The sequence below is a fragment of the Gadus morhua genome, chromosome 20 (assembly GCF_902167405.1).
Source record: "Gadus morhua chromosome 20, gadMor3.0, whole genome shotgun sequence".
In the NCBI taxonomy this organism is placed as follows: Eukaryota; Metazoa; Chordata; class Actinopteri; order Gadiformes; family Gadidae; genus Gadus; species Gadus morhua.
This window is the reverse complement of record NC_044067.1, coordinates 1,148,218-1,168,340: the sequence shown is the minus strand read 5'-3', so window position 1 is coordinate 1,168,340 and position 20,123 is coordinate 1,148,218. Positions and strand designations below refer to the sequence as shown.

General features: G+C 42.9%; 36 non-coding genes across 36 annotated transcripts; all 36 read right to left on the bottom strand.

Annotated features, from left to right (window-relative positions):
* Window positions 1–222: 222 nt before the first annotated feature.
* trnah-gug (transfer RNA histidin (anticodon GUG)) lies at window positions 223–294 on the bottom strand. The gene has a single exon. It is a non-coding gene; the product is annotated as a tRNA-His (tRNA).
* A 266-nt stretch (window positions 295–560) lies between these two features.
* Window positions 561–632, bottom strand: trnah-gug (transfer RNA histidin (anticodon GUG)). Its single transcript has one exon. It is a non-coding gene; the product is annotated as a tRNA-His (tRNA).
* A 593-nt stretch (window positions 633–1,225) lies between these two features.
* Window positions 1,226–1,297, bottom strand: trnah-gug (transfer RNA histidin (anticodon GUG)). Its single transcript has one exon. It is a non-coding gene; the product is annotated as a tRNA-His (tRNA).
* Window positions 1,298–1,563: 266 nt separating this feature from the next.
* trnah-gug (transfer RNA histidin (anticodon GUG)) lies at window positions 1,564–1,635 on the bottom strand. The gene has a single exon. It is a non-coding gene; the product is annotated as a tRNA-His (tRNA).
* A 266-nt stretch (window positions 1,636–1,901) lies between these two features.
* Window positions 1,902–1,973, bottom strand: trnah-gug (transfer RNA histidin (anticodon GUG)). The gene has a single exon. It is a non-coding gene; the product is annotated as a tRNA-His (tRNA).
* A 468-nt stretch (window positions 1,974–2,441) lies between these two features.
* On the bottom strand, window positions 2,442–2,513 carry trnah-gug (transfer RNA histidin (anticodon GUG)). Its single transcript has one exon. It is a non-coding gene; the product is annotated as a tRNA-His (tRNA).
* A 266-nt stretch (window positions 2,514–2,779) lies between these two features.
* On the bottom strand, window positions 2,780–2,851 carry trnah-gug (transfer RNA histidin (anticodon GUG)). The gene has a single exon. It is a non-coding gene; the product is annotated as a tRNA-His (tRNA).
* Window positions 2,852–3,117: 266 nt separating this feature from the next.
* trnah-gug (transfer RNA histidin (anticodon GUG)) lies at window positions 3,118–3,189 on the bottom strand. Its single transcript has one exon. It is a non-coding gene; the product is annotated as a tRNA-His (tRNA).
* Window positions 3,190–3,455: 266 nt separating this feature from the next.
* trnah-gug (transfer RNA histidin (anticodon GUG)) lies at window positions 3,456–3,527 on the bottom strand. The gene has a single exon. It is a non-coding gene; the product is annotated as a tRNA-His (tRNA).
* Window positions 3,528–4,126: 599 nt separating this feature from the next.
* trnah-gug (transfer RNA histidin (anticodon GUG)) lies at window positions 4,127–4,198 on the bottom strand. The gene has a single exon. It is a non-coding gene; the product is annotated as a tRNA-His (tRNA).
* Window positions 4,199–4,459: 261 nt separating this feature from the next.
* On the bottom strand, window positions 4,460–4,531 carry trnah-gug (transfer RNA histidin (anticodon GUG)). Its single transcript has one exon. It is a non-coding gene; the product is annotated as a tRNA-His (tRNA).
* Window positions 4,532–5,124: 593 nt separating this feature from the next.
* trnah-gug (transfer RNA histidin (anticodon GUG)) lies at window positions 5,125–5,196 on the bottom strand. Its single transcript has one exon. It is a non-coding gene; the product is annotated as a tRNA-His (tRNA).
* Window positions 5,197–5,462: 266 nt separating this feature from the next.
* On the bottom strand, window positions 5,463–5,534 carry trnah-gug (transfer RNA histidin (anticodon GUG)). Its single transcript has one exon. It is a non-coding gene; the product is annotated as a tRNA-His (tRNA).
* Window positions 5,535–6,471: 937 nt separating this feature from the next.
* Window positions 6,472–6,543, bottom strand: trnah-gug (transfer RNA histidin (anticodon GUG)). Its single transcript has one exon. It is a non-coding gene; the product is annotated as a tRNA-His (tRNA).
* Window positions 6,544–7,011: 468 nt separating this feature from the next.
* On the bottom strand, window positions 7,012–7,083 carry trnah-gug (transfer RNA histidin (anticodon GUG)). Its single transcript has one exon. It is a non-coding gene; the product is annotated as a tRNA-His (tRNA).
* Window positions 7,084–7,349: 266 nt separating this feature from the next.
* trnah-gug (transfer RNA histidin (anticodon GUG)) lies at window positions 7,350–7,421 on the bottom strand. Its single transcript has one exon. It is a non-coding gene; the product is annotated as a tRNA-His (tRNA).
* A 933-nt stretch (window positions 7,422–8,354) lies between these two features.
* On the bottom strand, window positions 8,355–8,426 carry trnah-gug (transfer RNA histidin (anticodon GUG)). Its single transcript has one exon. It is a non-coding gene; the product is annotated as a tRNA-His (tRNA).
* A 261-nt stretch (window positions 8,427–8,687) lies between these two features.
* Window positions 8,688–8,759, bottom strand: trnah-gug (transfer RNA histidin (anticodon GUG)). The gene has a single exon. It is a non-coding gene; the product is annotated as a tRNA-His (tRNA).
* A 593-nt stretch (window positions 8,760–9,352) lies between these two features.
* trnah-gug (transfer RNA histidin (anticodon GUG)) lies at window positions 9,353–9,424 on the bottom strand. Its single transcript has one exon. It is a non-coding gene; the product is annotated as a tRNA-His (tRNA).
* Window positions 9,425–9,690: 266 nt separating this feature from the next.
* trnah-gug (transfer RNA histidin (anticodon GUG)) lies at window positions 9,691–9,762 on the bottom strand. The gene has a single exon. It is a non-coding gene; the product is annotated as a tRNA-His (tRNA).
* Window positions 9,763–10,699: 937 nt separating this feature from the next.
* trnah-gug (transfer RNA histidin (anticodon GUG)) lies at window positions 10,700–10,771 on the bottom strand. The gene has a single exon. It is a non-coding gene; the product is annotated as a tRNA-His (tRNA).
* Window positions 10,772–11,370: 599 nt separating this feature from the next.
* On the bottom strand, window positions 11,371–11,442 carry trnah-gug (transfer RNA histidin (anticodon GUG)). The gene has a single exon. It is a non-coding gene; the product is annotated as a tRNA-His (tRNA).
* Window positions 11,443–11,703: 261 nt separating this feature from the next.
* trnah-gug (transfer RNA histidin (anticodon GUG)) lies at window positions 11,704–11,775 on the bottom strand. Its single transcript has one exon. It is a non-coding gene; the product is annotated as a tRNA-His (tRNA).
* Window positions 11,776–12,368: 593 nt separating this feature from the next.
* Window positions 12,369–12,440, bottom strand: trnah-gug (transfer RNA histidin (anticodon GUG)). Its single transcript has one exon. It is a non-coding gene; the product is annotated as a tRNA-His (tRNA).
* Window positions 12,441–12,706: 266 nt separating this feature from the next.
* Window positions 12,707–12,778, bottom strand: trnah-gug (transfer RNA histidin (anticodon GUG)). Its single transcript has one exon. It is a non-coding gene; the product is annotated as a tRNA-His (tRNA).
* Window positions 12,779–13,715: 937 nt separating this feature from the next.
* trnah-gug (transfer RNA histidin (anticodon GUG)) lies at window positions 13,716–13,787 on the bottom strand. Its single transcript has one exon. It is a non-coding gene; the product is annotated as a tRNA-His (tRNA).
* A 468-nt stretch (window positions 13,788–14,255) lies between these two features.
* On the bottom strand, window positions 14,256–14,327 carry trnah-gug (transfer RNA histidin (anticodon GUG)). The gene has a single exon. It is a non-coding gene; the product is annotated as a tRNA-His (tRNA).
* A 266-nt stretch (window positions 14,328–14,593) lies between these two features.
* Window positions 14,594–14,665, bottom strand: trnah-gug (transfer RNA histidin (anticodon GUG)). The gene has a single exon. It is a non-coding gene; the product is annotated as a tRNA-His (tRNA).
* A 933-nt stretch (window positions 14,666–15,598) lies between these two features.
* Window positions 15,599–15,670, bottom strand: trnah-gug (transfer RNA histidin (anticodon GUG)). Its single transcript has one exon. It is a non-coding gene; the product is annotated as a tRNA-His (tRNA).
* Window positions 15,671–15,931: 261 nt separating this feature from the next.
* trnah-gug (transfer RNA histidin (anticodon GUG)) lies at window positions 15,932–16,003 on the bottom strand. Its single transcript has one exon. It is a non-coding gene; the product is annotated as a tRNA-His (tRNA).
* Window positions 16,004–16,596: 593 nt separating this feature from the next.
* On the bottom strand, window positions 16,597–16,668 carry trnah-gug (transfer RNA histidin (anticodon GUG)). Its single transcript has one exon. It is a non-coding gene; the product is annotated as a tRNA-His (tRNA).
* Window positions 16,669–16,934: 266 nt separating this feature from the next.
* Window positions 16,935–17,006, bottom strand: trnah-gug (transfer RNA histidin (anticodon GUG)). Its single transcript has one exon. It is a non-coding gene; the product is annotated as a tRNA-His (tRNA).
* A 937-nt stretch (window positions 17,007–17,943) lies between these two features.
* trnah-gug (transfer RNA histidin (anticodon GUG)) lies at window positions 17,944–18,015 on the bottom strand. Its single transcript has one exon. It is a non-coding gene; the product is annotated as a tRNA-His (tRNA).
* Window positions 18,016–18,483: 468 nt separating this feature from the next.
* Window positions 18,484–18,555, bottom strand: trnah-gug (transfer RNA histidin (anticodon GUG)). The gene has a single exon. It is a non-coding gene; the product is annotated as a tRNA-His (tRNA).
* Window positions 18,556–18,821: 266 nt separating this feature from the next.
* trnah-gug (transfer RNA histidin (anticodon GUG)) lies at window positions 18,822–18,893 on the bottom strand. Its single transcript has one exon. It is a non-coding gene; the product is annotated as a tRNA-His (tRNA).
* Window positions 18,894–19,488: 595 nt separating this feature from the next.
* trnah-gug (transfer RNA histidin (anticodon GUG)) lies at window positions 19,489–19,560 on the bottom strand. The gene has a single exon. It is a non-coding gene; the product is annotated as a tRNA-His (tRNA).
* Window positions 19,561–20,123: the final 563 nt, after the last annotated feature.

Genomic DNA, 20,123 nt, shown 5'->3' with positions numbered 1-20,123 from the left:
ATGTGTTGGAAACTCATTTGGGTTCTTTAAGATGCAACACTTTTAAGTCCAGAAGGAGAATCCAGATGTGAAAGCAGATAGAAATCTACAGCAAATCAAAGAAATTAGGCTAAATTACAAATCAAATCCACAGAGCAACGACAACCGTCTGCAAAGCAAACACAACTTGTTTAGCCTTTTGCAGATAAATGCTGACCCATATGCCGTGACATTGTGCTTCAATGCCGTGACCCGGATTCGAACCGGGGTTGCTGCGGCCACAACGCAGAGTACTAACCACTATACGATCACGGCGAGCTACCAGGGCTGACGAACTACTCTACCATCAGTTTCATCTGTTGGTACCTCGTTTGGGTTCTTTAAGATACAACACTTTCATGTCAGGAAGGAGAATCCAGATGTGAAAGCAGATAGAAATCTACAGCAAATCAAAGAAATTAGGCTAAATTACAAATCAAATCAAAAACACAGAGCAACGACAACCGTCTACAAACCAAACAAAACTTGTTTAGCCTTTTACAGATAAAACATGACCCGTATGCCGTGACATTGTGTTTCAATGCCGTGACCCGGATTCGAACCGGGGTTGCTGCGGCCACAACGCAGAGTACTAACCACTATACGATCACGGCGAGCTACCAGGGCTGACGAATTATTCTGCCATCAGATCATCACTTGGTACCTCGTTTGGGTTCTTTAAGATACAAAACTTTCATGTCAGGAAGGAGAATCCAGATGTGAAAGCAGATAGAAATCTACAGCAAATCAAAGAAATTAGGCTAAATTACAAATCAAATCCACAGAGCAACGACAACCGTCTACAAACCAAACACAACTTGTTTAGCCTTTTGCAGATAATAGCTGACCCTTATGCCGTGACATTGTGCTTCAATGCCGTGACCCGGATTCGAACCGGGTTTGCTGCGGCCACAACGCAGAGTACTAACCACTATACGATAAGGGCGAACTACCAGGGCCGTGAAAATGGTCTTCCATCAGTTTCATGTGTTGGAAACTCATTTGGGTTCTTTAAGATGCAACACTTTTAAGTCCAGAAGGAGAATCCAGATGTGAAAGCAGATAGAAATCTACAGCAAATCCAAGAAATTAGGCTAAATTACAAATCAAAAACACAGAGCAACGACAACCGTCTACAAACCAAACACAACTTGTTTAGCCTTTTGCAGATAAATGCTGACCCATATGCCGTGACATTGTGCTTCAATGCCGTGACCCGGATTCGAACCGGGGTTGCTGCGGCCACAACGCAGAGTACTAACCACTATACGATCACGGCGAGCTACCAGGGCTGACGAACTACTCTACCATCAGTTTCATCTGTTGTTACCTCGTTTGGGTTCTTTAAGATACAACACTTTCATGTCAGGAAGGAGAATCCAGATGTGAAAGCAGATAGAAATCTACAGCAAATCAAAGAAATTAGGCTAAATTACAAATCAAATCAAAAACACAGAGCAACGACAACCGTCTACAAACCAAACACAACTTGTTTAGCCTTTTACAGATAAAACATGACCCGTATGCCGTGACATTGTGTTTCAATGCCGTGACCCGGATTCAAACCGGGGTTGCTGCGGCCACAACGCAGAGTACTAACCACTATACGATCACGGCGAGCTACCAGGGCTGACGAACTACTCTACCATCAGTTTCATCTGTTGGTACCTCGTTTGGGTTCTTTAAGATACAACACTTTCATGTCAGGAAGGAGAATCCAGATGTGAAAGCAGATAGAAATCTACAGCAAATCAAAGAAATTAGGCTAAATTACAAATCAAATCAAAAACACAGAGCAACGACAACCGTCTACAAACCAAACAAAACTTGTTTAGCCTTTTACAGATAAAACATGACCCGTATGCCGTGACATTGTGTTTTAATGCCGTGACCCGGATTCGAACCGGGGTTGCTGCGGCCACAACGCAGAGTACTAACCACTATACGATCACGGCGAACTACCAGGGCCGTGAAAATTGACTTCCATCAGTTTCATGTGTTGGAAACTCATTTGGGTTCTTTAAGATGCAACACTTTTAAGTCCAGAAGGAGAATCCAGATGTGAAAGCAGATAGAAATCTACGGCAAATCAAAGAAATTAGGCTAAATTACAAATCAAATCGAAAACTTACCCCATAAAAAACTAAGATCAGCTACAAATTTGTTCTTAAACACCATAATAGAGGAAATATGCACTTAAACAGAATAACCTATGACACTTAAGTATTCAAATGAAATATGCCTGTCCAAATGTAAACATAGAGCAACGACAACCGTCTACAGAGCAAACACAACTTGTCAAATGAAATTCGCCCGTCCAAAAGTAAACTCAGAGCAACGATAACCGTCTACAAACCAAACACAACTTATTTAGCCTTTTGCATATAAATAGCTGACCCATATGCCGTGACATTGTGTTTCAATGCCGTGACCCGGATTCTAACCGGGGTTGCTGCGGCCACAACGCAGAGTACTAACCACTATACGATCACGGCGAGCTACCAGGGCTGACGAAGTACTCTTCCATCAGTTTCATCTGTTGGTACCTCGTTTGCGTTCTTTAAGATACAACACTTTCATGTCAGGAAGGAGAATCCAGATGTGAAAGCAGATAGAAATCTACAGCAAATCAAAGAAATCAGGCTAAATTACAAATCAAATCAAAAACACAGAGCAACGACAACCGTCTACAAACCAAACACAACTTGTTCAGCCTTTTGCAGATAATAGCTGACCCTTATGCCGTGACATTGTGCTTCAATGCCGTGACCCGGATTCGAACCGGGGTTGCTGCGGCCACAACGCAGAGTACTAACCACTATACGATCACGGCGAGCTACCAGGGCTGCCAAAGTACTCTTCCATCAGTTTCATCTGTTGGTACCTCGTTTGGGTTCTTTAAGATACAACACTTTCATGTCAGGAAGGAGAATCCAGATGTGAAAGCAGATAGAAATCTACAGCAAATCCAAGAAATTAGGCTAAATTACAAATCAAATCAAAAACACAGAGCAACGACAACCGTCTACAAACCAAACACAATTTGTTTAGCCTTTTACAGATAAAACATGACCCGTATGCCGTGACATTGTGTTTCAATGCCGTGACCCGGATTCGAACCGGGGTTGCTGCGGCCACAACGCAGAGTACTAACCACTATACGACCACGGCGAGCTACCAGGGCTGACGAACTACTCTACCATCAGTATCATCTGTTGGTACCTCGTTTGGGTTCTTTAAGATACAACACTTTCATGTCAGGAAGGAGAATCCAGATGTGAAAGCAGATAGAAATCTACAGCAAATCAAAGAAATTAGGCTAATTTACAAATCAAATCAAAAACACAGAGCAACGACAACCGTCTACAAACCAAACACAACTTGTTTAGCCTTTTGCAGATAATAGCTGACCCTTATGCCGTGACATTGTGCTTCAATGCCGTGACCCGGATTCGAACCGGGGTTGCTGCGGCCACAACGCAGAGTACTAACCACTATACGATCACGGCGAACTACCAGAGCCGTGAAAATGGTCTTGCATCAGTTTCATGTGTTGGAAACTCATTTGGGTTCTTTAAGATGCAACACTTTTAAGTCCAGAAGGAGAATCCAGATGTGAAAGCAGATAGAAATCTACAGCAAATCCAAGAAATTAGGCTAAATTACAAATCAAATCCACAGAGCAACGACAACCGTCTACAAACCAAAGACAACTTGTTTAGCCTTTTGCAGATAAATGCTGACCCATATGGCGTGACATTGTGCTTCAATTCCGTGACGCGGATTCGAACCGGGGTTGCTGCGGCCACAACGCAGAGTACTAACCACTATACGATCACGGCGAGCTACCAGGGCTGACGAACAACTCTACCATCAGTTTCATCTGTTGGTACCTCGTTTGGGTTCTTTAAGATACAACACTTTCATGTCAGGAAGGAGAATCCAGATGTGAAAGCAGATAGAAATCTACAGCAAATCAAAGAAATTAGGCTAATTTACAAATCAAATCAAAAACACAGAGCAACGACAACCGTCTACAAACCAAACACAACTTGTTTAGCCTTTTGCAGATAATAGCTGACCCTTATACCGTGACATTGTGCTTCAATGCCGTGACCCGGATTCGAACCGGGGTTGCTGCAGCCACAACGCAGAGTACTAACCACTATACGATCACGGCGAACTACCAGGGCCGTGAAAATGGTCTTCCATCAATTTCATGTGTTGGAAACTCATTTGGGTTCTTTAAGATGCAACACTTTTAAGTCCAGAAGGAGAATCCAGATGTGAAAGCAGATAGAAATCTACAGCAAATCAAAGAAATTAGGCTAAATTACAAATCAAATCCACAGAGCAACGACAACCGTCTACAAACCAAACAAAACTTGTTTAGCCTTTTACAGATAAAACATGACCCGTATGCCGTGACATTGTGTTTCAATGCCGTGACCCGGATTCGAACCGGGGTTGCTGCGGCCACAACGCAGAGTACTAACCACTATACGATCACGGCGAGCTACCAGGGCTGACGAATTACTCTGCCATCAGATCATCACATGTTACCTCGTTTGGGTTCTTTAAGATACAAAACTTTCATGTCAGGAAGGAGAATCCAGATGTGAAAGCAGATAGAAATCTACAGCAAATCAAAGAAATTAGGCTAAATTACAAATCAAATCCACAGAGCAACGACAACCGTCTACAAACCAAACACAACTTGTTTAGCCTTTTGCAGATAATAGCTGACCCTTATGCCGTGACATTGTGCTTCAATGCCGTGACCCGGATTCGAACCGGGTTTGCTGCGGCCACAACGCAGAGTACTAACAACTATACGATCACGTCGAACTACCAGGGCCGTGAAAATGGTCTTCCATCAGTTTCATGTGTTGGAAACTCATTTGGGTTCTTTAAGATGCAACACTTTTAAGTCCAGAAGGAGAATCCAGATGTGAAAGCAGATAGAAATCTACAGCAAATCCAAGAAATTAGGCTAAATTACAAATCAAAAACACAGAGCAACGACAACCGTCTACAAACCAAACACAACTTCTTTAGCCTTTTGCAGATAAATGCTGACCCATATGCCGTGACATTGTGCTTCAATGCCGTGACCCGGATTCGAACCGGGGTTGCTGCGGCCACAACGCAGAGTACTAACAACTATACGATCACGGCGAGCTACCAGGGCTGACAAAGTACTCTTCCATCAGTTTCATCTGTTGGTACCTCGTTTGGGTTCGTTAAGATACAACACTTTCATGTCAGGAAGGAGAATCCAGATGTGAAAGCAGATAGAAATCTACAGCAAATCAAAGAAATTAGGCTAATTTACAAATCAAATCAAAAACACAGAGCAACGACAACCGTCTACAAACCAAACACAACTTGTTTAGCCTTTTGCAGATAATAGCTGACCCTTATGCCGTGACATTGTGCTTCAATGCCGTGACCCGGATTCGAACCGGGGTTGCTGCAGCCACAACGCAGAGTACTAACCACTATACTATCACGGCGAACTACCAGGGCCGTGAAAATGGTCTTCCATCAATTTCATGTGTTGGAAACTCATTTGGGTTCTTTAAGATGCAACACTTTTAAGTCCAGAAGGAGAATCCAGATGTGAAAGCAGATAGAAATCTACAGCAAATCAAAGAAATTAGGCTAAATTACAAATCAAATCCACAGAGCAACGACAACCGTCTACAAACCAAAGACAACTTGTTTAGCCTTTTGCAGATAAATGCTGACCCATATGGCGTGACATTGTGCTTCAATTCCGTGACGCGGATTCGAACCGGGGTTGCTGCGGCCACAACGCAGAGTACTAACCACTATACGATCACTGCGAGCTACCAGGGCTGACGAACTACACTACCATCAGTTTCATCTGTTGGTACCTCGTTTGGGTTCTTTAAGATACAACACTTTCATGTCAGGAAGGAGAATCCAGATGTGAAAGCAGATAGAAATCTACAGCAAATCAAAGAAATTAGGCTAAATTACAAATCAAATCAAAAACACAGAGCAACGACAACCGTCTACAAACCAAACACAACTTGTTTAGCCTTTTACAGATAAAACATGACCCGTATGCCGTGACATTGTGTTTCAATGCCGTGACCCGGATTCAAACCGGGGTTGCTGCGGCCACAACGCAGAGTACAAACCACTATACGATCACGGCGAGCTACCAGGGCTGACGAACTACTCTACCATCAGTTTCATCTGTTGGTACCTCGTTTGGGTTCTTTAAGATACAACACTTTCATGTCAGGAAGGAGAATCCAGATGTGAAAGCAGATAGAAATCTACAGCAAATCAAAGAAATTAGGCTAAATTACAAATCAAATCAAAAACACAGAGCAACGACAACCGTCTACAAACCAAACAAAACTTGTTTAGCCTTTTACAGATAAAACATGACCCGTATGCCGTGACATTGTGTTTTAATGCCGTGACCCGGATTCGAACCGGGGTTGCTGCGGCCACAACGCAGAGTACTAACCACTATACGATCACGGCGAACTACCAGGGCCGTGAAAATTGACTTCCATCAGTTTCATGTGTTGGAAACTCATTTGGGTTCTTTAAGATGCAACACTTTTAAGTCCAGAAGGAGAATCCAGATGTGAAAGCAGATAGAAATCTACGGCAAATCAAAGAAATTAGGCTAAATTACAAATCAAATCGAAAACTTACCCCATAAAAAACTAAGATCAGCTACAAATTTGTTCTTAAACACCATAATAGAGGAAATATGCACTTAAACAGAATAACCTATGACACTTAAGTATTCAAATGAAATATGCCTGTCCAAATGTAAACATAGAGCAACGACAACCGTCTACAGAGCAAACACAACTTGTCAAATGAAATTCGCCCGTCCAAAAGTAAACTCAGAGCAACGATAACCGTCTACAAACCAAACACAACTTATTTAGCCTTTTGCATATAAATAGCTGACCCATATGCCGTGACATTGTGTTTCAATGCCGTGACCCGGATTCTAACCGGGGTTGCTGCGGCCACAACGCAGAGTACTAACCACTATACGATCACGGCGAGCTACCAGGGCTGACGAAGTACTCTTCCATCAGTTTCATCTGTTGGTACCTCGTTTGCGTTCTTTAAGATACAACACTTTCATGTCAGGAAGGAGAATCCAGATGTGAAAGCAGATAGAAATCTACAGCAAATCAAAGAAATCAGGCTAAATTACAAATCAAATCAAAAACACAGAGCAACGACAACCGTCTACAAACCAAACACAACTTGTTTAGCCTTTTGCAGATAATAGCTGACCCTTATGCCGTGACATTGTGCTTCAATGCCGTGACCCGGATTCGAACCGGGGTTGCTGCGGCCACAACGCAGAGTACTAACCACTATACGACCACGGCGAGCTACCAGGGCTGACGAACTACTCTACCATCAGTATCATCTGTTGGTACCTCGTTTGGGTTCTTTAAGATACAACACTTTCATGTCAGGAAGGAGAATCCAGATGTGAAAGCAGATAGAAATCTACAGCAAATCAAAGAAATTAGGCTAATTTACAAATCAAATCAAAAACACAGAGCAACGACAACCGTCTACAAACCAAACACAACTTGTTTAGCCTTTTGCAGATAATAGCTGACCGTTATGCCGTGACATTGTGCTTCAATGCCGTGACCCGGATTCGAACCGGGGTTGCTGCGGCCACAACGCAGAGTACCACTATACGATCACGGCGAACTACCAGAGCCGTGAAAATGGTCTTGCATCAGTTTCATGTGTTGGAAACTCATTTGGGTTCTTTAAGATGCAACACTTTTAAGTCCAGAAGGAGAATCCAGATGTGAAAGCAGATAGAAATCTACAGCAAATCCAAGAAATTAGGCTAAATTACAAATCAAAAACACAGAGCAACGACAACCGTCTACAAACCAAAGACAACTTGTTTAGCCTTTTGCAGATAAATGCTGACCCATATGGCGTGACATTGTGCTTCAATTCCGTGACGCGGATTCGAACCGGGGTTGCTGCGGCCACAACGCAGAGTACTAACCACTATACGATCACGGCGAGCTACCAGGGCTGACGAACAACTCTACCATCAGTTTCATCTGTTGGTACCTCGTTTGGGTTCTTTAAGATACAACACTTTCATGTCAGGAAGGAGAATCCAGATGTGAAAGCAGATAGAAATCTACAGCAAATCAAAGAAATTAGGCTAATTTACAAATCAAATCAAAAACACAGAGCAACGACAACCGTCTACAAACCAAACACAACTTGTTTAGCCTTTTGCAGATAATAGCTGACCCTTATGCCGTGACATTGTGCTTCAATGCCGTGACCCGGATTCGAACCGGGGTTGCTGCAGCCACAACGCAGAGTACTAACCACTATACGATCACGGCGAACTACCAGGGCCGTGAAAATGGTCTTCCATCAATTTCATGTGTTGGAAACTCATTTGGGTTCTTTAAGATGCAACACTTTTAAGTCCAGAAGGAGAATCCAGATGTGAAAGCAGATAGAAATCTACAGCAAATCAAAGAAATTAGGCTAAATTACAAATCAAATCCACAGAGCAACGACAACCGTCTACAAACCAAACAAAACTTGTTTAGCCTTTTACAGATAAAACATGACCCGTATGCCGTGACATTGTGTTTCAATGCCGTGACCCGGATTCGAACCGGGGTTGCTGCGGCCACAACGCAGAGTACTAACCACTATACGATCACGGCGAGCTACCAGGGCTGACGAATTACTCTGCCATCAGATCATCACTTGTTACCTCGTTTGGGTTCTTTAAGATACAAAACTTTCATGTCAGGAAGGAGAATCCAGATGTGAAAGCAGATAGAAATCTACAGCAAATCAAAGAAATTAGGCTAAATTACAAATCAAATCCACAGAGCAACGACAACCGTCTACAAACCAAACACAACTTGTTTAGCCTTTTGCAGATAATAGCTGACCCTTATGCCGTGACATTGTGCTTCAATGCCGTGACCCGGATTCGAACCGGGTTTGCTGCGGCCACAACGCAGAGTACTAACAACTATACGATCACGTCGAACTACCAGGGCCGTGAAAATGGTCTTCCATCAGTTTCATGTGTTGGAAACTCATTTGGGTTCTTTAAGATGCAACACTTTTAAGTCCAGAAGGAGAATCCAGATGTGAAAGCAGATAGAAATCTACAGCAAATCCAAGAAATTAGGCTAAATTACAAATCAAAAACACAGAGCAACGACAACCGTCTACAAACCAAACACAACTTCTTTAGCCTTTTGCAGATAAATGCTGACCCATATGCCGTGACATTGTGCTTCAATGCCGTGACCCGGATTCGAACCGGGGTTGCTGCGGCCACAACGCAGAGTACTAACCACTATACGATCACTGCGAGCTACCAGGGCTGACAAAGTACTCTTCCATCAGTTTCATCTGTTGGTACCTCGTTTGGGTTCGTTAAGATACAACACTTTCATGTCAGGAAGGAGAATCCAGATGTGAAAGCAGATAGAAATCTACAGCAAATCAAAGAAATTAGGCTAATTTACAAATCAAATCAAAAACACAGAGCAACGACAACCGTCTACAAACCAAACACAACTTGTTTAGCCTTTTGCAGATAATAGCTGACCCTTATGCCGTGACATTGTGCTTCAATGCCGTGACACGGATTCGAACCGGGGTTGCTGCAGTCACAACGCAGAGTACTAACCACTATACTATCACGGCGAACTACCAGGGCCGTGAAAATGGTCTTCCATCAATTTCATGTGTTGGAAACTCATTTGGGTTCTTTAAGATGCAACACTTTTAAGTCCAGAAGGAGAATCCAGATGTGAAAGCAGATAGAAATCTACAGCAAATCAAAGAAATTAGGCTAAATTACAAATCAAATCCACAGAGCAACGACAACCGTCTACAAACCAAAGACAACTTGTTTAGCCTTTTGCAGATAAATGCTGACCCATATGGCGTGACATTGTGCTTCAATTCCGTGACGCGGATTCGAACCGGGGTTGCTGCGGCCACAACGCAGAGTACTAACCACTATACGATCACGGCGAGCTACCAGGGCTGACGAACTACACTACCATCAGTTTCATCTGTTGGTACCTCGTTTGGGTTCTTTAAGATACAACACTTTCATGTCAGGAAGGAGAATCCAGATGTGAAAGCAGATAGAAATCTACAGCAAATCAAAGAAATTAGGCTAAATTACAAATCAAATCAAAAACACAGAGCAACGACAACCGTCTACAAACCAAACACAACTTGTTTAGCCTTTTACAGATAAAACATGACCCGTATGCCGTGACATTGTGTTTCAATGCCGTGACCCGGATTCAAACCGGGGTTGCTGCGGCCACAACGCAGAGTACAAACCACTATACGATCACGGCGAGCTACCAGGGCTGACGAACTACTCTACCATCAGTTTCATCTGTTGGTACCTCGTTTGGGTTCTTTAAGATACAACACTTTCATGTCAGGAAGGAGAATCCAGATGTGAAAGCAGATAGAAATCTACAGCAAATCAAAGAAATTAGGCTAAATTACAAATCAAATCAAAAACACAGAGCAACGACAACCGTCTACAAACCAAACAAAACTTGTTTAGCCTTTTACAGATAAAACATGACCCGTATGCCGTGACATTGTGTTTTAATGCCGTGACCCGGATTCGAACCGGGGTTGCTGCGGCCACAACGCAGAGTACTAACCACTATACGATCACGGCGAACTACCAGAGCCGTGAAAATGGTCTTGCATCAGTTTCATGTGTTGGAAACTCATTTGGGTTCTTTAAGATGCAACACTTTTAAGTCCAGAAGGAGAATCCAGATGTGAAAGCAGATAGAAATCTACAGCAAATCCAAGAAATTAGGCTAAATTACAAATCAAATCCACAGAGCAACGACAACCGTCTACAAACCAAAGACAACTTGTTTAGCCTTTTGCAGATAAATGCTGACCCATATGGCGTGACATTGTGCTTCAATTCCGTGACGCGGATTCGAACCGGGGTTGCTGCGGCCACAACGCAGAGTACTAACCACTATACGATCACGGCGAGCTACCAGGGCTGACGAACAACTCTACCATCAGTTTCATCTGTTGGTACCTCGTTTGGGTTCTTTAAGATACAACACTTTCATGTCAGGAAGGAGAATCCAGATGTGAAAGCAGATAGAAATCTACAGCAAATCAAAGAAATTAGGCTAATTTACAAATCAAATCAAAAACACAGAGCAACGACAACCGTCTACAAACCAAACACAACTTGTTTAGCCTTTTGCAGATAATAGCTGACCCTTATACCGTGACATTGTGCTTCAATGCCGTGACCCGGATTCGAACCGGGGTTGCTGCAGCCACAACGCAGAGTACTAACCACTATACGATCACGGCGAACTACCAGGGCCGTGAAAATGGTCTTCCATCAATTTCATGTGTTGGAAACTCATTTGGGTTCTTTAAGATGCAACACTTTTAAGTCCAGAAGGAGAATCCAGATGTGAAAGCAGATAGAAATCTACAGCAAATCAAAGAAATTAGGCTAAATTACAAATCAAATCCACAGAGCAACGACAACCGTCTACAAACCAAACAAAACTTGTTTAGCCTTTTACAGATAAAACATGACCCGTATGCCGTGACATTGTGTTTCAATGCCGTGACCCGGATTCGAACCGGGGTTGCTGCGGCCACAACGCAGAGTACTAACCACTATACGATCACGGCGAGCTACCAGGGCTGACGAATTACTCTGCCATCAGATCATCACATGTTACCTCGTTTGGGTTCTTTAAGATACAAAACTTTCATGTCAGGAAGGAGAATCCAGATGTGAAAGCAGATAGAAATCTACAGCAAATCAAAGAAATTAGGCTAAATTACAAATCAAATCCACAGAGCAACGACAACCGTCTACAAACCAAACACAACTTGTTTAGCCTTTTGCAGATAATAGCTGACCCTTATGCCGTGACATTGTGCTTCAATGCCGTGACCCGGATTCGAACCGGGTTTGCTGCGGCCACAACGCAGAGTACTAACAACTATACGATCACGTCGAACTACCAGGGCCGTGAAAATGGTCTTCCATCAGTTTCATGTGTTGGAAACTCATTTGGGTTCTTTAAGATGCAACACTTTTAAGTCCAGAAGGAGAATCCAGATGTGAAAGCAGATAGAAATCTACAGCAAATCCAAGAAATTAGGCTAAATTACAAATCAAAAACACAGAGCAACGACAACCGTCTACAAACCAAACACAACTTCTTTAGCCTTTTGCAGATAAATGCTGACCCATATGCCGTGACATTGTGCTTCAATGCCGTGACCCGGATTCGAACCGGGGTTGCTGCGGCCACAACGCAGAGTACTAACCACTATACGATCACTGCGAGCTACCAGGGCTGACAAAGTACTCTTCCATCAGTTTCATCTGTTGGTACCTCGTTTGGGTTCGTTAAGATACAACACTTTCATGTCAGGAAGGAGAATCCAGATGTGAAAGCAGATAGAAATCTACAGCAAATCAAAGAAATTAGGCTAATTTACAAATCAAATCAAAAACACAGAGCAACGACAACCGTCTACAAACCAAACACAACTTGTTTAGCCTTTTGCAGATAATAGCTGACCCTTATGCCGTGACATTGTGCTTCAATGCCGTGACCCGGATTCGAACCGGGGTTGCTGCAGCCACAACGCAGAGTACTAACCACTATACTATCACGGCGAACTACCAGGGCCGTGAAAATGGTCTTCCATCAATTTCATGTGTTGGAAACTCATTTGGGTTCTTTAAGATGCAACACTTTTAAGTCCAGAAGGAGAATCCAGATGTGAAAGCAGATAGAAATCTACAGCAAATCAAAGAAATTAGGCTAAATTACAAATCAAATCCACAGAGCAACGACAACCGTCTACAAACCAAAGACAACTTGTTTAGCCTTTTGCAGATAAATGCTGACCCATATGGCGTGACATTGTGCTTCAATTCCGTGACGCGGATTCGAACCGGGGTTGCTGCGGCCACAACGCAGAGTACTAACCACTATACGATCACTGCGAGCTACCAGGGCTGACGAACTACACTACCATCAGTTTCATCTGTTGGTACCTCGTTTGGGTTCTTTAAGATACAACACTTTCATGTCAGGAAGGAGAATCCAGATGTGAAAGCAGATAGAAATCTACAGCAAATCAAAGAAATTAGGCTAAATTACAAATCAAATCAAAAACACAGAGCAACGACAACCGTCTACAAACCAAACACAACTTGTTTAGCCTTTTACAGATAAAACATGACCCGTATGCCGTGACATTGTGTTTCAATGCCGTGACCCGGATTCAAACCGGGGTTGCTGCGGCCACAACGCAGAGTACAAACCACTATACGATCACGGCGAGCTACCAGGGCTGACGAACTACTCTACCATCAGTTTCATCTGTTGGTACCTCGTTTGGGTTCTTTAAGATACAACACTTTCATGTCAGGAAGGAGAATCCAGATGTGAAAGCAGATAGAAATCTACAGCAAATCAAAGAAATTAGGCTAAATTACAAATCAAATCAAAAACACAGAGCAACGACAACCGTCTACAAACCAAACAAAACTTGTTTAGCCTTTTACAGATAAAACATGACCCGTATGCCGTGACATTGTGTTTTAATGCCGTGACCCGGATTCGAACCGGGGTTGCTGCGGCCACAACGCAGAGTACTAACCACTATACGATCACGGCGAACTACCAGGGCCGTGAAAATTGACTTCCATCAGTTTCATGTGTTGGAAACTCATTTGGGTTCTTTAAGATGCAACACTTTTAAGTCCAGAAGGAGAATCCAGATGTGAAAGCAGATAGAAATCTACGGCAAATCAAAGAAATTAGGCTAAATTACAAATCAAATCGAAAACTTACCCCATAAAAAACTAAGATCAGCTACAAATTTGTTCTTAAACACCATAATAGAGGAAATATGCACTTAAACAGAATAACCTATGACACTTAAGTATTCAAATGAAATATGCCTGTCCAAATGTAAACATAGAGCAACGACAACCGTCTACAGAGCAAACACAACTTGTCAAATGAAATTCGCCCGTCCAAAAGTAAACTCAGAGCAACGATAACCGTCTACAAACCAAACACAACTTATTTAGCCTTTTGCATATAAATAGCTGACCCATATGCCGTGACATTGTGTTTCAATGCCGTGACCCGGATTCTAACCGGGGTTGCTGCGGCCACAACGCAGAGTACTAACCACTATACGATCACGGCGAGCTACCAGGGCTGACGAAGTACTCTTCCATCAGTTTCATCTGTTGGTACCTCGTTTGCGTTCTTTAAGATACAACACTTTCATGTCAGGAAGGAGAATCCAGATGTGAAAGCAGATAGAAATCTACAGCAAATCAAAGAAATCAGGCTAAATTACAAATCAAATCAAAAACACAGAGCAACGACAACCGTCTACAAACCAAACACAACTTGTTTAGCCTTTTGCAGATAATAGCTGACCCTTATGCCGTGACATTGTGCTTCAATGCCGTGACCCGGATTCGAACCGGGGTTGCTGCGGCCACAACGCAGAGTACTAACCACTATACGACCACGGCGAGCTACCAGGGCTGACGAACTACTCTACCATCAGTATCATCTGTTGGTACCTCGTTTGGGTTCTTTAAGATACAACACTTTCATGTCAGGAAGGAGAATCCAGATGTGAAAGCAGATAGAAATCTACAGCAAATCAAAGAAATTAGGCTAATTTACAAATCAAATCAAAAACACAGAGCAACGACAACCGTCTACAAACCAAACACAACTTGTTTAGCCTTTTGCAGATAATAGCTGACCGTTATGCCGTGACATTGTGCTTCAATGCCGTGACCCGGATTCGAACCGGGGTTGCTGCGGCCACAACGCAGAGTACCACTATACGATCACGGCGAACTACCAGAGCCGTGAAAATGGTCTTGCATCAGTTTCATGTGTTGGAAACTCATTTGGGTTCTTTAAGATGCAACACTTTTAAGTCCAGAAGGAGAATCCAGATGTGAAAGCAGATAGAAATCTACAGCAAATCCAAGAAATTAGGCTAAATTACAAATCAAAAACACAGAGCAACGACAACCGTCTACAAACCAAAGACAACTTGTTTAGCCTTTTGCAGATAAATGCTGACCCATATGGCGTGACATTGTGCTTCAATTCCGTGACGCGGATTCGAACCGGGGTTGCTGCGGCCACAACGCAGAGTACTAACCACTATACGATCACGGCGAGCTACCAGGGCTGACGAACAACTCTACCATCAGTTTCATCTGTTGGTACCTCGTTTGGGTTCTTTAAGATACAACACTTTCATGTCAGGAAGGAGAATCCAGATGTGAAAGCAGATAGAAATCTACAGCAAATCAAAGAAATTAGGCTAATTTACAAATCAAATCAAAAACACAGAGCAACGACAACCGTCTACAAACCAAACACAACTTGTTTAGCCTTTTGCAGATAATAGCTGACCCTTATGCCGTGACATTGTGCTTCAATGCCGTGACCCGGATTCGAACCGGGGTTGCTGCAGCCACAACGCAGAGTACTAACCACTATACGATCACGGCGAACTACCAGGGCCGTGAAAATGGTCTTCCATCAATTTCATGTGTTGGAAACTCATTTGGGTTCTTTAAGATGCAACACTTTTAAGTCCAGAAGGAGAATCCAGATGTGAAAGCAGATAGAAATCTACAGCAAATCAAAGAAATTAGGCTAAATTACAAATCAAATCCACAGAGCAACGACAACCGTCTACAAACCAAACAAAACTTGTTTAGCCTTTTACAGATAAAACATGACCCGTATGCCGTGACATTGTGTTTCAATGCCGTGACCCGGATTCGAACCGGGGTTGCTGCGGCCACAACGCAGAGTACTAACCACTATACGATCACGGCGAGCTACCAGGGCTGACGAATTACTCTGCCATCAGATCATCACTTGTTACCTCGTTTGGGTTCTTTAAGATACAAAACTTTCATGTCAGGAAGGAGAATCCAGATGTGAAAGCAGATAGAAATCTACAGCAAATCAAAGAAATTAGGCTAAATTACAAATCAAATCCACAGAGCAACGACAACCGTCTACAAACCAAACACAACTTGTTTAGCCTTTTGCAGATAATAGCTGACCCTTATGCCGTGACATTGTGCTTCAATGCCGTGACCCGGATTCGAACCGGGTTTGCTGCGGCCACAACGCAGAGTACTAACAACTATACGATCACGTCGAACTACCAGGGCCGTGAAAATGGTCTTCCATCAGTTTCATGTGTTGGAAACTCATTTGGGTTCTTTAAGATGCAACACTTTTAAGTCCAGAAGGAGAATCCAGATGTGAAAGCAGATAGAAATCTACAGCAAATCCAAGAAATTAGGCTAAATTACAAATCAAAAACACAGAGCAACGACAACCGTCTACAAACCAAACACAACTTCTTTAGCCTTTTGCAGATAAATGCTGACCCATATGCCGTGACATTGTGCTTCAATGCCGTGACCCGGATTCGAACCGGGGTTGCTGCGGCCACAACGCAGAGTACTAACCACTATACGATCACTGCGAGCTACCAGGGCTGACAAAGTACTCTTCCATCAGTTTCATCTGTTGGTACCTCGTTTGGGTTCGTTAAGATACAACACTTTCATGTCAGGAAGGAGAATCCAGATGTGAAAGCAGATAGAAATCTACAGCAAATCAAAGAAATTAGGCTAATTTACAAATCAAATCAAAAACACAGAGCAACGACAACCGTCTACAAACCAAACACAACTTGTTTAGCCTTTTGCAGATAATAGCTGACCCTTATGCCGTGACATTGTGCTTCAATGCCGTGACACGGATTCGAACCGGGGTTGCTGCAGCCACAACGCAGAGTACTAACCACTATACTATCACGGCGAACTACCAGGGCCGTGAAAATGGTCTTCCATCAATTTCATGTGTTGGAAACTCATTTGGGTTCTTTAAGATGCAACACTTTTAAGTCCAGAAGGAGAATCCAGATGTGAAAGCAGATAGAAATCTACAGCAAATCAAAGAAATTAGGCTAAATTACAAATCAAATCCACAGAGCAACGACAACCGTCTACAAACCAAAGACAACTTGTTTAGCCTTTTGCAGATAAATGCTGACCCATATGGCGTGACATTGTGCTTCAATTCCGTGACGCGGATTCGAACCGGGGTTGCTGCGGCCACAACGCAGAGTACTAACCACTATACGATCACGGCGAGCTACCAGGGCTGACGAACTACACTACCATCAGTTTCATCTGTTGGTACCTCGTTTGGGTTCTTTAAGATACAACACTTTCATGTCAGGAAGGAGAATCCAGATGTGAAAGCAGATAGAAATCTACAGCAAATCAAAGAAATTAGGCTAAATTACAAATCAAATCAAAAACACAGAGCAACGACAACCGTCTACAAACCAAACACAACTTGTTTAGCCTTTTACAGATAAAACATGACCCGTATGCCGTGACATTGTGTTTCAATGCCGTGACCCGGATTCAAACCGGGGTTGCTGCGGCCACAACGCAGAGTACAAACCACTATACGATCACGGCGAGCTACCAGGGCTGACGAACTACTCTACCATCAGTTTCATCTGTTGGTACCTCGTTTGGGTTCTTTAAGATACAACACTTTCATGTCAGGAAGGAGAATCCAGATGTGAAAGCAGATAGAAATCTACAGCAAATCAAAGAAATTAGGCTAAATTACAAATCAAATCAAAAACACAGAGCAACGACAACCGTCTACAAACCAAACAAAACTTGTTTAGCCTTTTACAGATAAAACATGACCCGTATGCCGTGACATTGTGTTTTAATGCCGTGACCCGGATTCGAACCGGGGTTGCTGCGGCCACAACGCAGAGTACTAACCACTATACGATCACGGCGAACTACCAGGGCCGTGAAAATTGACTTCCATCAGTTTCATGTGTTGGAAACTCATTTGGGTTCTTTAAGATGCAACACTTTTAAGTCCAGAAGGAGAATCCAGATGTGAAAGCAGATAGAAATCTACGGCAAATCAAAGAAATTAGGCTAAATTACAAATCAAATCGAAAACTTACCCCATAAAAAACTAAGATCAGCTACAAATTTGTTCTTAAACACCATAATAGAGGAAATATGCACTTAAACAGAATAACCTATGACACTTAAGTATTCAAATGAAATATGCCTGTCCAAATGTAAACATAGAGCAACGACAACCGTCTACAGAGCAAACACAACTTGTCAAATGAAATTCGCCCGTCCAAAAGTAAACTCAGAGCAACGATAACCGTCTACAAACCAAACACAACTTATTTAGCCTTTTGCATATAAATAGCTGACCCATATGCCGTGACATTGTGTTTCAATGCCGTGACCCGGATTCTAACCGGGGTTGCTGCGGCCACAACGCAGAGTACTAACCACTATACGATCACGGCGAGCTACCAGGGCTGACGAAGTACTCTTCCATCAGTTTCATCTGTTGGTACCTCGTTTGCGTTCTTTAAGATACAACACTTTCATGTCAGGAAGGAGAATCCAGATGTGAAAGCAGATAGAAATCTACAGCAAATCAAAGAAATCAGGCTAAATTACAAATCAAATCAAAAACACAGAGCAACGACAACCGTCTACAAACCAAACACAACTTGTTTAGCCTTTTGCAGATAATAGCTGACCCTTATGCCGTGACATTGTGCTTCAATGCCGTGACCCGGATTCGAACCGGGGTTGCTGCGGCCACAACGCAGAGTACTAACCACTATACGACCACGGCGAGCTACCAGGGCTGACGAACTACTCTACCATCAGTATCATCTGTTGGTACCTCGTTTGGGTTCTTTAAGATACAACACTTTCATGTCAGGAAGGAGAATCCAGATGTGAAAGCAGATAGAAATCTACAGCAAATCAAAGAAATTAGGCTAATTTACAAATCAAATCAAAAACACAGAGCAACGACAACCGTCTACAAACCAAACACAACTTGTTTAGCCTTTTGCAGATAATAGCTGACCGTTATGCCGTGACATTGTGCTTCAATGCCGTGACCCGGATTCGAACCGGGGTTGCTGCGGCCACAACGCAGAGTACCACTATACGATCACGGCGAACTACCAGAGCCGTGAAAATGGTCTTGCATCAGTTTCATGTGTTGGAAACTCATTTGGGTTCTTTAAGATGCAACACTTTTAAGTCCAGAAGGAGAATCCAGATGTGAAAGCAGATAGAAATCTACAGCAAATCCAAGAAATTAGGCTAAATTACAAATCAAAAACACAGAGCAACGACAACCGTCTACAAACCAAACACAACTTCTTTAGCCTTTTGCAGATAAATGCTGACCCATATGCCGTGACATTGTGCTTCAATGCCGTGACCCGGATTCGAACCGGGGTTGCTGCGGCCACAACGCAGAGTACTAACCACTATACGATCACTGCGAGCTACCAGGGCTGACAAAGTACTCTTCCATCAGTTTCATCTGTTGGTACCTCGTTTGGGTTCGTTAAGATACAACACTTTCATGTCAGGAAGGAGAATCCAGATGTGAAAGCAGATAGAAATCTACAGCAAATCAAAGAAATTAGGCTAATTTACAAATCAAATCAAAAACACAGAGCAACGACAACCGTCTACAAACCAAACACAACTTGTTTAGCCTTTTGCAGATAATAGCTGACCCTTATGCCGTGACATTGTGCTTCAATGCCGTGACCCGGATTCGAACCGGGGTTGCTGCGGCCACAACGCAGAGTACCACTATACGATCACGGCGAACTACCAGAGCCGTGAAAATGGTCTTGCATCAGTTTCATGTGTTGGAAACTCATTTGGGTTCTTTAAGATGCAACACTTTTAAGTCCAGAAGGAGAATCCAGATGTGAAAGCAGATAGAAATCTACAGCAAATCAAAGAAATTAGGCTAAATTACAAATCAAATCCACAGAGCAACGACAACCGTCTACAAACCAAACAAAACTTGTTTAGCCTTTTACAGATAAAA